The sequence below is a fragment of the Cupressus sempervirens genome, chromosome 2 (assembly GCF_028749045.1).
Source record: "Cupressus sempervirens isolate cs-2001-9-10 chromosome 2, ASM2874904v1, whole genome shotgun sequence".
NCBI classification, from domain to species: Eukaryota; Viridiplantae; Streptophyta; class Pinopsida; order Cupressales; family Cupressaceae; genus Cupressus; species Cupressus sempervirens.
In genome coordinates this window covers 337,876,185-337,891,079 of record NC_143119.1, presented here as the reverse complement: position 1 = coordinate 337,891,079, position 14,895 = coordinate 337,876,185, and positions in this window count along the sequence as shown.

The following is a 14,895-nucleotide window of genomic DNA, read 5'->3' as shown; positions in this document are numbered from 1 at the left end:
TTAAACACGAAAGTAAGTGCGGTGATGAGAGGATAAGCCTAGAAGGGTGGGACATGCAAAACAATGTTGTAGACACCATGTGCTCAAATAAAGTTGCGTACTCCTGTGTTGTCAACATGAAAAATCACAAGGTGTGCAAAATCCTAAGTGTCTCACAAATAAAAATAATAAAATAATGCAAAATAATTAAATAATGCATTAACCTAAGTAAACTTAAGTAAGTGTAAATAGTAAAGTACGTATTTCAAGGTTGATTCCAAACTAGGGTTTGACTAAGGCAAACCCCACCCCCACCTCAAGCAAACAAACCATTTTTCTTGTAGACATAGGTGTGGAACAACAAAATGAAGAATACATTTGGATATCCTTTTTGTCAAACTTACAAGATCCAAGAACAAAAATTGCATCAAAACTAATAAGGCTAATTATTGCCTCTATTTCATGACAATTTTTAAAAACTTTGTTAATACTCTGTTTCATTTTCATCAAGACATTTGTGAACTTATGATTACCTAAACCAATGATTAACCTGTGGGTAGATAGTATGTCATCTTTTTCCAATATCATATATATGATGTGGTATTTCATATAATTATCAAAATGTGTGTTCTTATATTTGAATTTCATTTGATAATGCTTATTTGCAATTGTCTCTGCATTATAAATAACTTGTTAGCAATGAAGCTGAAGATGATTGAAAGAATTCAAAGATGAACATTGAAGACATCCTATAGCATTCAAGGAGAAAAGAACGTTGATGTTTAGCCACAGTGGAGAAAAATCATAATGGTACCAAAGGACATGGCTGCGAGTATGGAGGAGCTATGAAGACTTACTAAATTCTCTGCATTTATTATTATGGCAAGTGGTTCTTTAGACTTTATTACTCCCACCTTGAGTTGTTATTTTCCTTCTTTATCTCATATGGATTTATAGCTAGGTTGTTTACTTTTCTATTTTGGAAGAAGCATAGATCTTCTATATAGGGATCAGACCAAGTGTGTTAGTTTAGTTCAAAGGGACAAAGTTTATGAAAATAAACTGTTAATTTTTGCAGTGAGTTATTTTTATAGTTCTATGTATTGTTCCCATGTAATAAATTTTTGGAATATAATGAAATATTTTTTGGCTTCTATCCTATGTTAGTAGTTTAGTTGAATCTGACCAAGGGGGCCCACTTGGGAGGTGGATTATATTAGGATATTATAGATTTATTTCCAATCATTTTTAGTAGTGCAAGTAGAAGTTGTAAGTTCCTTCCTATAGCATCACACTTTGTGAATGTTCCTGTAGCATCTGCAAGAATAGTTATAGTAGATGAACCGAGTTAGAATATCTATTAGTCTTTCATTGTATTTCCAATATTCATAGAGAGTTTAGTTTATTATTTTCCTACAACAATAGTGTAAGTTCTTTTGCTTACATTTTACTTTCCTATAGCATAAGAATAGTGACTCATTAAGAGACCTAGTGCACATACTATGCTGACCATTTCAAGTATACGTCCCTAGATTGACAAGATTAAATGCACCTTATAGTTGGAAAAATAATCCTTAGATTGAATACATTATTCCTAAGCATGGCCTAGAGCATGATTATTATATACCTATTGTGAGGCAGACCATTTTTAACACTGTTGCTAGTGATGGCATCAAGCTAGGAGCATTTTTGAGTCATAGTTCCTAGATAAAGTTTTTTTAGAAATTTCTTGTTTTTTAAAGCTTCCTTCACCAATGTGAAGAGTTCAATTGCATGCATCGAAGAGGAAGATGACAAGATGAATATGGAAGATTTCTTCCATAGGAGTCTATTAATTTGAACAAAGAAATTGAAGAACAAGAAGTTGAGTTTCCTTTTGAAGATGCAAGCCTTGTTTTTCATACAACATCATCTTCAAGAGAAAAATGAATAGATACAAGTAGTCTTCAACCTTTTACTGAAGTTTTAGCAAGTTTCCTTCATAATACTACTTTAAATCCACCAGTTGTTAGTAATCTATTACCCAATGTTCCTTTTTAGCAGCAGCCTCATAATCTAATACCTCCAATAATGACACAACCTACTTTTCCATTTCCTCTCCCAAGCCTCATAAATACTAATAATCTCAAGAATATACCTACAACTGCTCTTCCAAAGTTCTATGGCCTTGCAACCAAAGAGCCTAATACTTTATTGTTTGAATTTGACATACTTTGTTGTAGTTTTGACTACAACATGGATTCCCATAAGCTCAAATTATTTTCATCAACATTGAAAGAATCAACTCTACAATGGTTCATGGGCTTAGGAGCCAATGCAGCAAGAACTTGGGATGAAATGCAAACTCTATTTCTAGATAAATATAAAGAGTATTGCAAAGCATCTGGTTCAAGAGGAAATGATGTCTTCAAGATATCATAGAAGGAGGAAGAAATATTCGAAGACTATGTTTCACATTTATTATATACACTAAAAAAGAACCCTCAACATGTGTTGTCTGAGGATTCACAAAAGCCAGTCTTTCTAAGAGGTGTGAATGATAATTGTTTAGAAGCACTAGACCTAATGGCTAGTGGTGATGTATATCAAGCTTCCTAGGATGACCTCAAGAAGATCTATCAAAACTTTTCAAGGTCAAGCATGAAGGCTAAGGACCTCATTCCACAATTACTAAAGGAATCAACCAGGGTATTTCAGAGCTCAAGATATCTAATCTATTATCAAATTTTAAATATGATATCATCAATGATGTCGATGCACATCTTGACACAATGACTACAAAGAAGAAGTATGTAGAAGTTGAGTTACAACTAGCTAAATACTACCCTCATTGCCAAAAGCAAAAGAAGGATTGCCTATGTAAACTGGTTGCAAGCATGGAGAACCAACATCTTCCAACTAAGTACCTCAAGATAGATGGAGATGATGAGCAAGTATTTTTTTCTGATCAATGTCGGCCATGGGCCCAATGTCAAGTAATGCCGCAAGACCCTTTCAAAAGTTCAAATTCATATGGTAATCAATGGAAAAATTGTAATCCCTAAGGTCCTCCACAATATCAACCTAATTGGAGTAATGTTGGACAAAATAATCCATAACAACCCCAATGGCCTCAAAATTCTCAACCATATTCGCCTAACAAATATATTAACCAATGGAAAAACCAATAGAACTACTAGAAAAACTAGCAAAACCAATGCCAACCACCCCAAGGGAATTAGCAATCTACAAACCAATAGAGGGGATCTCAATAGTGGCCTAACCAAAATACCAATACTCCACAATTACCACCTCCAATTCAACAACCTGCTCTAAGGCCACCCCCTACAAATCTTAGACCTCAAAAGTAGACATAATTACCTGCACAACCTTAGCCAAATCCAAATAGCCAATAGCCATAGCAACCTATGTATTGTGTTGATGCTCAATAATATGCTACTTACTCTCTAAGTGTTGCAAATATACATCTAAGATCTGGTACAACTTTACCAGCACCTAAACCACCTCTTATAATTGAAATGCTAGATCCTCCTATAGCATTAGAACCCTTAGTCACTAAAATGGTTGACCTAACCAATTTCACCATTTCAACCCAAACCCAACTAGTGGTAGAACCTCATTTTCTAGAAAAGGTTTTGCAAAGTAAACCTATACAAATAGAGAAACAACCTTTTGATATTGTTGATCAATTGAAGAACATACACATCCAAATACCCCTATTCCAAGCCATTAAAGATGTTCCAATCTATGGGAAAGCCATTAGAGACTCTTGCCTAAAGAAGCCTAGAAGAAAGGAAAAGGATCACAACAAAATTCATGTTGTGGGAAAATTGGTTGACATTATATTATGAAAATTGATCACATCAAAATTATTCTAATCCAGGTAGTCCTGTAGTGAATGTGAGCATAAAAAAATAGTTTGTTGAAAATTCTTTAATATATCTTGGTTCTACTATAAATTTCATGACCAAGGACACTATGAAGAAGTTGAAAATAAAAGGAATAAGGGAAACTCCAACAATTTTGCAACTTGCAAATAGTTCTATTGTCACCCCTAATGGGATGATAGAAAACATAGTTGTAACCTTAGACTCTCTAGAGTATCTTGTAGACTTCATGATTCTATCACCCAAAGTTAATCTATCTAGTTACCTTGTCATCCTAGGTCAACCATGGTTAGCCACAACTGATGCAAATATAAGCTGTAGCTTAGGGAATATGACCATATCTAATGGCCAAGCAATGAAGAAATTTGATTTGTATCCTTTAGCATAACCATCACCAAATTTGAGCACATCTATTTGGCTAGATTTAGGGGATGAAGAAGAAGAGTTAAATTCTATAGTATAGCTCATGATGTTACATAGAAAATCCTTTCTAAAGTTGTAGGAGGAAGATTCAGTACTTAAGAGTATCCTTACTAATAGTTGTGTGGTAGAAAAAGATGTATGTGAAAGTTCTGTATTGGAATTAATCATGTATGAGGAATGTGATGAGCTTTGTACTCTACTCAAAGAACCTGACATTATTTATCCACTCTTACCATGTGAATTAGAAGCAAGTTCAATCTTTGGAGCTTCTATGATAGAGTCTACCACTACTGTTGAACTATCTAAAGGTCATAATCTTTATGCTAATCCCAAATTAACACCCACACAGATGGAACAGTTAACAAAGCTTCTTTAAAGGCATGAAAATTCCTTTTTTGTGACTATGGTGATATAAAAGGGTTGAGTCCTACATTGTGCACCCATATGATATACATCAATGAAGGGTGTCTACCACTCTATCAACCCCAAAGAAGGATAAATCCAAGACTTAGAGAAATAGTTAAAACTGAATTGCAAAAATTGCTTGATGTTGGTTTTATCTATCCAATATATGATAGTAGATGGGTTTCACCCCTAGTCATAGTGCTCAAAAAGGGAGGAAAATAGAGAATTTGTGTAGACTATAGAGAATTTAACAAGGCCACCAAAAAGGATCAGTTTCCTTTACCATTTATAGACCAAGTTCTAGACACTCTAGCTGGAAGGAAGTATTTCTCTTTTCTAGATGGGTATAGTGGTTACAATCAAATTAGTATTGATCTTGAAGATCAAGACAAAACCACATTTACATGCCCATGGGGTACTTTTGCATACTCTATTTTTCCATTTGGTCTATGTAATGCTCCTGCAATGTTCAAATGAGCTGTTATTAGCATCTTTGCTAATATATCACATGATTGTATGGAAATATATATGGACAATTTCACAACATTTGGAATCACTTTTGAGGAAGCAATGATGAATCTTGAAAAGGTTTTGGTAAGGTTTCAAGAACATAATTTGGCACTTAATAGTGAAAAATGTTTCATACTCATGCAAGAAGGTGTGGTACTTGGTCATTTCATATCAGCTACAGGAATACAATTGGATTCAGCTAAGATAGAGATAATTTAAACATTGCCTATACCTACATAATCAAAAGATGTAAGATCTTTTTTAGGTCATGTTGGATATTATAGACATTTTATAAGAGATTTCATCAAAATAGCTAGTCCCTTGTATAAATTACTCACAAAAGAATCTAAATTTAATTGGACATCCGAATGTGGTGAAGCCTTCCTACAGCTTAAGAAACTTCTCACTATAGCCCTAGTTTTACAAGGCCCTTATTGGAATTTACCTTTTCATATATATAAAAATGCTTCTGACTATGCCATAGGTGCAATTCTAGCACAACAATCTCAAAATCTTGAAAATGCAATATATTATATTAGCAAGAACCTTCATAGACTAGAATTAAACTACATAGTAACTAAAAAAGAACTACTACTACTAGTTTATGCCCTGAACAAATTTTGGCATTATATAACTAGCTATCCCATATTTGTTCATATTTGGATCTAAAAAAATTTTTGTAAGGTTTTGATGCATCAGAGAAGCTTCGATCCAATTTTTAGATTTTTCTAAAATATTTTTGATATTTTATGATTTTTCATGAAAATTTATTTTTAGGAGTAAATTAACATATTTTTTAGAAAAATTTATAGTTTTGGAAAGATCTCAAAATTTTAAATAGAGTTGGTTCTTTGTGTTTCAATTTTAGAGGTTATATTAGGGGTCAATAATTCAATTTGCAAAAACTGGTCTATTTTAACAAAATGACTCCCTATGGCAGAAATTAAAAGATCTTTTCAAAATTTTAACATTTTTGGAAAGCTCTCTGATTTTTAATAGGGGTCACTTTTTTGTATTTTGAGTTTTCAATCCGAGTTCATATCATATAGATCTGATCTTTATGACTAGGTCAAAAATCAATTGAAAAAAAATGGCATTTAATGAATAGCTTGCATTTAATTTTTACAATGAATCAATGCATGATGTGAGCTTTCATTTGGGTTACTTGCTGATTATTATCACCCTTAAAAATCATATTTCTAGATCTAACTCTACTTTTGCATGAGTTGACATATATTGCATATCTTATGTTTGCTTGTTTTGTTTGTTGCTTTGTTAGTTGTGAGCGAGCATTCAAGCGTAAACAAAATGTACAACAATGAAAAAATGCGTTGCAAGGATTACCAGGTATTTTTTTTTATCTCTAAAACATTTAGATTTTGGATTAGAATTAAACCTCTCATGTTTTTCGCTTGAGTGTTTTACATGCTTTCATAAAACACATTTCAATTGATGCTCTTAATGGGAAATGAATGAAGATAGATTTGCTTTCATACAAGTTTGTGTAAGTGAATGCTTGTGTTTAAACCTTAAGTAATTCTTGGTTCCAATATCAAATATCTCATTAAGTGATTGAGGGCATGGATTCATTCCTTGTTTACATAGGGAGTTGAATGCACCACTTTGTGGACTCACTCTATGTTTACTTGGAAAGTTAAATATTCCATTGTTCAACCCTTTTTCATTTGTGAGTAGTATTGATTAGCAATCTTAGATTACTTGTGATTGATCTAGATTGATATTTTGGGTTATTGGACTCACTAATCCCCCGACCCCTCATTTCAGCCCCGTGGTTGCAAGATTAGCACCACATTAAGGGGGAGGGGTCTACAGGAAAGAAGCCTCAATTGCTCCACTAGGAAACCCTTTTGTGCTTTTTGGAACTCACTTTGTTTTCTAAGGTGTGTACTCACTTTGAGTTGGTGTAAAAAGTTAAATGTTCCACTTTTGGACTCACTTTGAGTTGGTGTGAAGAGTTAAATGTTCCACTTTTGGACTCACTTTGAGTTTGTGTGAAGGGTTAAATGTTCCACTTTTGGACTCGCTTCACATTCTCTTGAAGGGTTAAATGTTCCACTTTTGGACTCACTTCACATTATCTTAAAGGGTTAAATTTTCCACTTTTGGACTCACTTCACATTTACTTGAAGAGTTAAATGTTCCATCATTAGTGCTCTAAATACTTTTGATAGTAAATTACTTAGTTTTTATTTCTAGGAGGCCTGCTCGGGGATTTCGTCACCCCTTGGGATGACCTCAACTCCTGTGTTTTGGCAGAGTATAAATATTGGGAGGTGAATCCAAAGACACCTCTCTTGGGAATTGAGTTTGATATCACTCTTGGCTAAGCCTCAAAGAACTTTATACCTCTCAGAAGTGAAGGAGGAGATTTGGGTTACCATCTCCCCTTGGCTGTGTGATTTTGGATTCTTCTCATCTATGGATTTGGGCCTCACATACCTTGTGTATATCGAGGACTCCTTTTAGAAAGCCACGTATATCCTTGTAGACAACTTGATAAGGTTTTGTTGTGTTCTAAGTGCCTGCTAAAACATTGTCAAGAACATACACAAGTAGAAACTTTAAGGAGTAGAAATACTAAGTCACTATACTTGTTCATGTGCAAGGTTGCTTTGCCCCTTGCTCATTGTTTGAAGACTATTTGCTTGAAATCTCTGTTTGCTATCTTGTGTACTTGGTTCATGATCAAGAATCTATTGATACATCTAGTTGGATATTTAAAATGAACAAAATCTGATTTCTTGAGTTGAGACTTTATGATCGAATAACTTTGTTATCCCATTATTTCTAGTCTCCCTAGGTTGGTCCTATTTGGATTAGGCTACTTACCCCATTTTTAGAAGCCTTTTTGTACCTTAGGTTATTGTGCTTTGACCTCTTGAATTAGTATTCATTGATTTCACAAGAGATCTTATTTGGAGTTGGTGAGTTGGAAACCATCCTTGTTGAGAAAGATATACACTTGGATCATTTGATATTACACTTGGAGAGTCTTAGTAATCTCTTGTCCATTCACTTTCATAAAAAAATCAATTTTAATTATTTATAATTTCGGTAGATCATTCTCCTGGTCCATATGTGCTAGGGTATTCACCCAAATTTGTGAGCACCTCTGTGGCAGTGTTGGTTTATGCCTATTGCAAAATTCTATCTTATCACATCTCTTCTAGACAAGTTAGTGCTTTTACTATCCTAGTTTGGTACCAACATTTCTTAGGGTTATCCTATCAATTAGTACATTTTCTTTCATGCCGGTTACAACAAGATATCAAGTAGATCAAGGAAAGCAACCTCAAGTTGTCTTTAAACAATTACCTTTAGTTCAAACGCATAGAAGACATAAGGGAAAGGAACCTGTGTCTATTCAATCACCTGAGAGTATTCCAAAAATTTTGTGTGACCCTAGTGGTGATCTTATTGATTTGAGTACACCCTTAGCATCGCCTCATTCAGCTATGGATATGAGTTTTACAAGAGCTCCATACAAGAAGAATCAAAGTAGTGAGTATAATGTTGACCTTTTGAGTGGTGATCGCACTCGTGGAAGTAGACCAACTTCACTCCTTATTGAGGATAGGTATTTGGATGCACATCAAAGGGAAGAGAAAAGTAAACATTATGCATATCAAGAAGAGGAAGCCCAACATGATGATCAAATTGGTGAGCCTTCTAGTGCTCGCATGAATGCAACATTTACTAGTAACCAGTTTAGACAATCAAGACCATGTACACCACTCATGACACCTTTAGGTTATGCAAGTGGAAGACTCAAAGAAATTTATAATGAAAGAAAAGCCCTTCTAGAAGAACAAGCTAAGAAGGAAGAACAATTTCAATGTCTAGAGGAAGAAAGGCAAGTTATTATTGAGATGGAAAGAAAATCTTGTCAAGAAGAACAAGAGTTTTTCAAGACTTCACAACTTGACAATCAATTCAAAAATGTACACATTGGTGGTGGAAACAACACTCCCCCATCTACCTCTGCCAAGACTCTACAAAGTGGGAGATATTCAAGAACATCTTCACAATCTCCTACTCCTAGAGGAAGGAAAACTTCAAGACATGATTATTATGGGAGACCAACATCTCCTAGAGTTTCAAGAAAACCTTCACAACAAGCTCATCATGGTTCACAATATGGAGGTGGTAGCTCCAAATTTGAATATAATTCTGATGATTTCATGGCTATACCACAAGATCCACATTTTCAGCAACGTATGGAAGCATATATGGACCAAAATAGAGATGCATGCTTTCAACATTTAATCAACAAGGGTGCTAAGGTCCCTTACAACTTTGATGTGGATAAGAAGATTCAAAAGCATGATCCTTCCATGAAAGAAGAAATTTATGAATTGAAGAAAAAAATGAAGCAAATGAAGCAAATATCAGCACCCAAGAGTTCTTTTTCATTTGATTCAATTTGTCCAAATCCTTTTGATAAGAGTGTTGACATGAAAGATTTTCCTAGAAAAGTTGAGATCCCCCAATATGATAAATATGATGGAAATGGGAATCCAAATGATCATGTGCATCAATTCTATACTATGAGTTTTGAGTTTCATCATGAGGACTCATATCTTATGAGATTATTTCCAAGGAGTCTTAAGGCTCAAGCCATGGAATGGTTTACCAATATAACTCCTCTTGTTAAGACATTCCCTGAGTTAATTCAAAGATTTGTTCAACACTTTTCATACAATCTTTCACGATCTGTCTCACTATTGGACTTATGTCACACAAAGCAAAATCAAGGAGAACCCTTTGTTAGTTTCTTGCAAACATGGAGATGACAATGCTCTCGTTATTCTAGGACTATTCTTGAGAAAGAAAAGATTGAAATCCTCATTAGGAATATGGTTCCTAAGATGAAGTATGAAGTTAAGAAGATGGTTTTTGAATCCTTTGATACCATGATTGAAACTACATTTAGAATTGAGGATATTTTGAGAGAGCAAGGTATTTTGACAAAAAATGGAAACAACAACAATAATGGTCATAATAAAAACAACAAGGATAAAGGAAAGAACATAAATTGGAATAAGAACAAACAAGTGGTCAATGATGGAGTTGTAGATTCCTCAAACCCTAAAGACCAAGCTGTTCTCCATTTGGCTAGTGCTAATCAACAAAGTAACAAACCAAGATATCAAGAAAGGTCTAAAGGAGAGAAACGTAAATTTACACAATTAGGTGAGACATATGAAGAGATATTCACGAAGCTCCTTGCACGTGATCTTATGCACCCTTATGATGCTACAAAGTTCTACATACCTAAAGTTAAGCCATGGTGGTGGGATGAGAAGGCTTATTGCAAGCTTCACAATGGCATTGGACACAATATTGAAAAATGTGGGAGATTCAAGCATATTGTTCAAGATCACACAACATTCAAAGAGCCTTTGCCCAAGTATGAGAAAGGGGAAGCTTCCCAACCTAAGAATGGTAGGTCTGCAATTAATTATACTTATACAAATGCAAAAAATGTTGTCAATATGCTTGAGGTTGTAGAAGAAAGTGTCAACATGAAGGAAGATAAAGATCCCAATGGTTATAATTTAAATTTGAACTCTCCTACCTTTGGTGAAAAACCTATTTTGGTACTAAGGGGTGCTCACTCTAGAGAGTCATCTCAAGGTCCCCTTGTCATTAGAGGACCCAATTCAAACCAATCAAGTAAACCTAAGCAAGTGTCTTCCCAAAGTCTCAATGTTGTTACGCGAAGTCAAGGTCCCCTTGTTATCAAAGGACCTAGTTCAAACCAACCAAGTAAGCCAAAACAAGTGCAATACAAGAATGTTCCTTCAAAACCAGTGGTTAATCCCAAGTCAAATTATAATCTTATTGATCAATTGCAAAGAACTCTTTCTCAGATTTTAATCTTTGAGCTTTTAGAGTTTTCTCCGAGACACAAGCAGGTCCTTGAGGATGCTTTGCGCATGGTGAACGTCCCCAATAATTTAGACATTGATCAATTCTAGAACATGGTTAATCATATTGCAAGCCATCATTATCTTTCCTTTTCAGAGGAAGATGATAAATCTTTGAGCCATCCACACAATCTTGCCCTTCATATTGAGGTTATGATACATAGAACCCGTATTAGGCGTGTGTTGATAGATGGGGGTGTTGGGCTTAATATTTGTTCTTTGAGTCTTTTAAAGACATTGGGTTATTCTGAACATATTATTGATAGCAAAAGAAATATTACTATCAAAGCTTATGATGAGGAAGAGAGAAGTTCAAAGGGGTTGGCTGTCCTTCATGTTAGGATTGGCCCTGTGGAAAAAGATGTTTTATTCCAAATAGTTGATGTTGGACCCCTTGCATACAACATTTTTCTTGGTAGACTATGGATTCATGATATGCAAGCAGTACCATCTACTTATCATTAGTGTGTTAAGTTTCCTTACAATGGAACAGAGATATGTATTCCTGGGGATAACACTTTGTCTATCAACTTGATTTTAGCAAGTGCTCATGTTCCCCTTAATAGACAAGCAGATGATTTTAATGTAGTTTTAGCTGATTGCAGGAACAAGTTTAAGTCCATAGACCTTGGCATGGGGGGATATCAACTTAACTCCCTTGCTACATTACCAATTTCACCTAGGTCTTATGGTAAACCTTCACAAGAGATGAAACCTTCCTCTTCAGCTATGACATTATTTAACACATTTGTACAGTCATCAGTGCCTATTCAAGATGAGAAAGAAGATGTGGTTGTTAAAGATTGGATTTATAGAGAAGAGAAGTATATGCACAATGAAGATTTCACTCCTTCACCTAATTCTTATTGAAGAGGGTATTCTTTTGTTAAGAAAATGGGTTATCCTGGACATGGTCCTCTTAGTGATAGATTGGATGCTAGAGCTGAACCCCTTGATCATCAGCTTTTTGGATGCAAGTCTAAGAAGTTAGTCGGCCTAGGGTATGCGGATCACAGTAAGAATGTTGCTTCTATCCTTGATTATTCAGATAGTGAAGAAGAACAAGAATACATGCCTAATTTAGAAAACCAACAAGATATGTGTGAAGATTGGGTCCCTTCTACTAATCTCCTTTAGGGAGATTTAGATAATCTAGTATCTCATGAGACAGTTGCCAATTTAGAACAAGAAAGTGTGAGTATTGATAGTATTGAAGCTTCCACATCTAGACATCCCAAGCATTCATGGTGTAAGCATCCTAGTCGAGACTTTGAAACAGATTCCAATGAGTATGAATGGGATTCTTTCTCAGAATCTTCCACACTTGATATGGATGTTGATATTGTTCATACATATAGTTCTCAATCTGAGTTATTTAATGAGTCACATGTAGGACTAGAGGATTTGAACTCACATGTTGCCTTAGTGGATGATTCTTCACTTTTGAGGATGAATCTTGATTTGGGTAGTTTAGGAAGTTACTTGATAGACCTTGAATCTTCAATCACTAGAGATATCATCCATATTCACAATCTTAAACCTATCATTGATTTATCCCTTGTTCATCCTGACCTAATTGTTTGGTCCCAATGTAACCAAGAACCTAGAATCTTAACATTTCAAAATGACTATGAAATAGCCTGTTATTTGAATGCCATTGAACCTGTAGTCTCTTCCACCAGTGAACCATCTGCTAGTATGATAGAGCTAGATATCAAGTACCTTAGTCACAAAATAAAGAGAAAAGAAAAGAAAAAGAAAAGGAGTTCTGATGGCAAAAACCACTATGTGGTGGTGTCAGAACCAAAAAAAGTAAAAAGAAAGGACGTATCCAAGGGTGAAAACCTCTCTAAGGCACCTAAGGATGAGGTACTTGAATCTCTTCCTAGTTATTTTCAAGATAGATCTTTAGTATTTATTGAACCAACACAAGTAGTCAATTTGGGTATGGATGAAGCTTCGCAAATGGTACATTTGGCTCAATCTTTGTCATCACAAGAAAAAGAAGCCTATACTAAATTCTTATAAGAAAAGAAGATTAATTTTGCATGGACTTATTCAAATATGCTAGGGTTGGACACTAATCTTATTATGCATCACTTATCCATAGCTCCAGGAGTTAAACAAGTTAAGCAAAAATTGAGAAAAATGAATCCTCACACAGCTCTCTTAGTCAAGGCAGAATTAGAGAAACTTCTTGGTGCAAAATTCATAAGTACTATTGCATATGCCGAATGGATATCAAATATTGTACCAGTTTCAAAACATGACAAAACCATTCAAGTTTGCATAGATTTTAGAGATGTTAATAAGGCATGCCCAAAGGATGATTTTCCACTTCCTAATATAGACATGATAGTGGATATGACTACGGGTTATGAGATTTATTCCTTAATGGATGGTTTTTCTGGATATAATCAAATTAAGATAGCTCCTAAAGACCAAGAAAAGACTGCATTTACTTTTCCATGGGGTACCTATTGTTGGAATGTTATGCCTTTTGGATTAAAAAATGCAGGAGCTACCTACCAATGAGCTATGACAACTATTTTTCATGATATTATGCATAAAAACATGAAAGATTATGTGGATGACACCTTGGCCAAGTCTAAGAAAAGAGATACACACTTAGATGGTTTAGAAGTCATTCTAGATTGTAAGGAACAATTTCAACTAAGGCTAAATCCTAAAAGTGTGCATTTGGAGTCACCTCTGGCAAATTACTAGGATTCATTATTTCAGCAAAAGGGATAGAGGTGGATCCTAAAAAGGTTCAAGCATATCCTAAAAACATTATTCAAATGAGGAGTCTTCAAGGATGTCTTCAATATATAAGTAGGTTTATTTAACAGTTGGTAGATATAGCTCAACCTTTCAACAAAAACTTACATAAAGAAGTCAAATGTATATGGAATGATGAATGTCAACAGAGTATGGACCAGATCAAGAAATACTTGGTAAATCCTCCTATTTTAATGTCTCCTATCCCAAGGAAACCACTTATCCTATACATTTTAGCAATAGAATCTACCTTGGGGGCATTATTAGCTCAACTTGATGAACATGGGAAAGAAAGAGCAATATATTACATTAGTCGTACTCTTGTTTCATATGAGGTTAATTACACTATTATTGAGAAAGCTTGCCTCATAGTTGTGTTTGCTTCCCAAAAGTTGCGACATTATATGCTTGCACACACTATACACCTCATAGAAAAAATAGATCCACTCAAGTACTTACTATGTAAGGCTGCCCTCACAGGTAGACTTGCTAAATGGATGATGATCCTTTCAGAGTTTGACATAGAGTACATTGAACATAAAGCAATCAAAGGACAAGCCATAGCAGATCAATTCACTGATTTCCCACTACAAGATGATGCACCTATTCAAGTTGATTTCCCAGATGAGCACCTCATGTATATGACTGAAAGAACATGGAAGATGTTCTTTGATGGGTCCTTTATGCAAAGTGACTCAGGAGCTAGTGTGTTGTTTGTTTCTCCTCATGGGTACACAATTCCTAAATCTTACAAGCTATTATTTCCATGTACAAAAAATATTGTTGAATATGAAGCTTTAACAAATAGACTTAAAATGGCCATAGAATGGAGAATTACAGAGTTACACATCTATGGAGATTCGTAGCTAATAATCAACCAAGTCAATGACAATTGTCTAACAAAAAATGATTGATTCCTTGAGACTCTACTTCACATTCATCTCATTTCAAAAAATCCC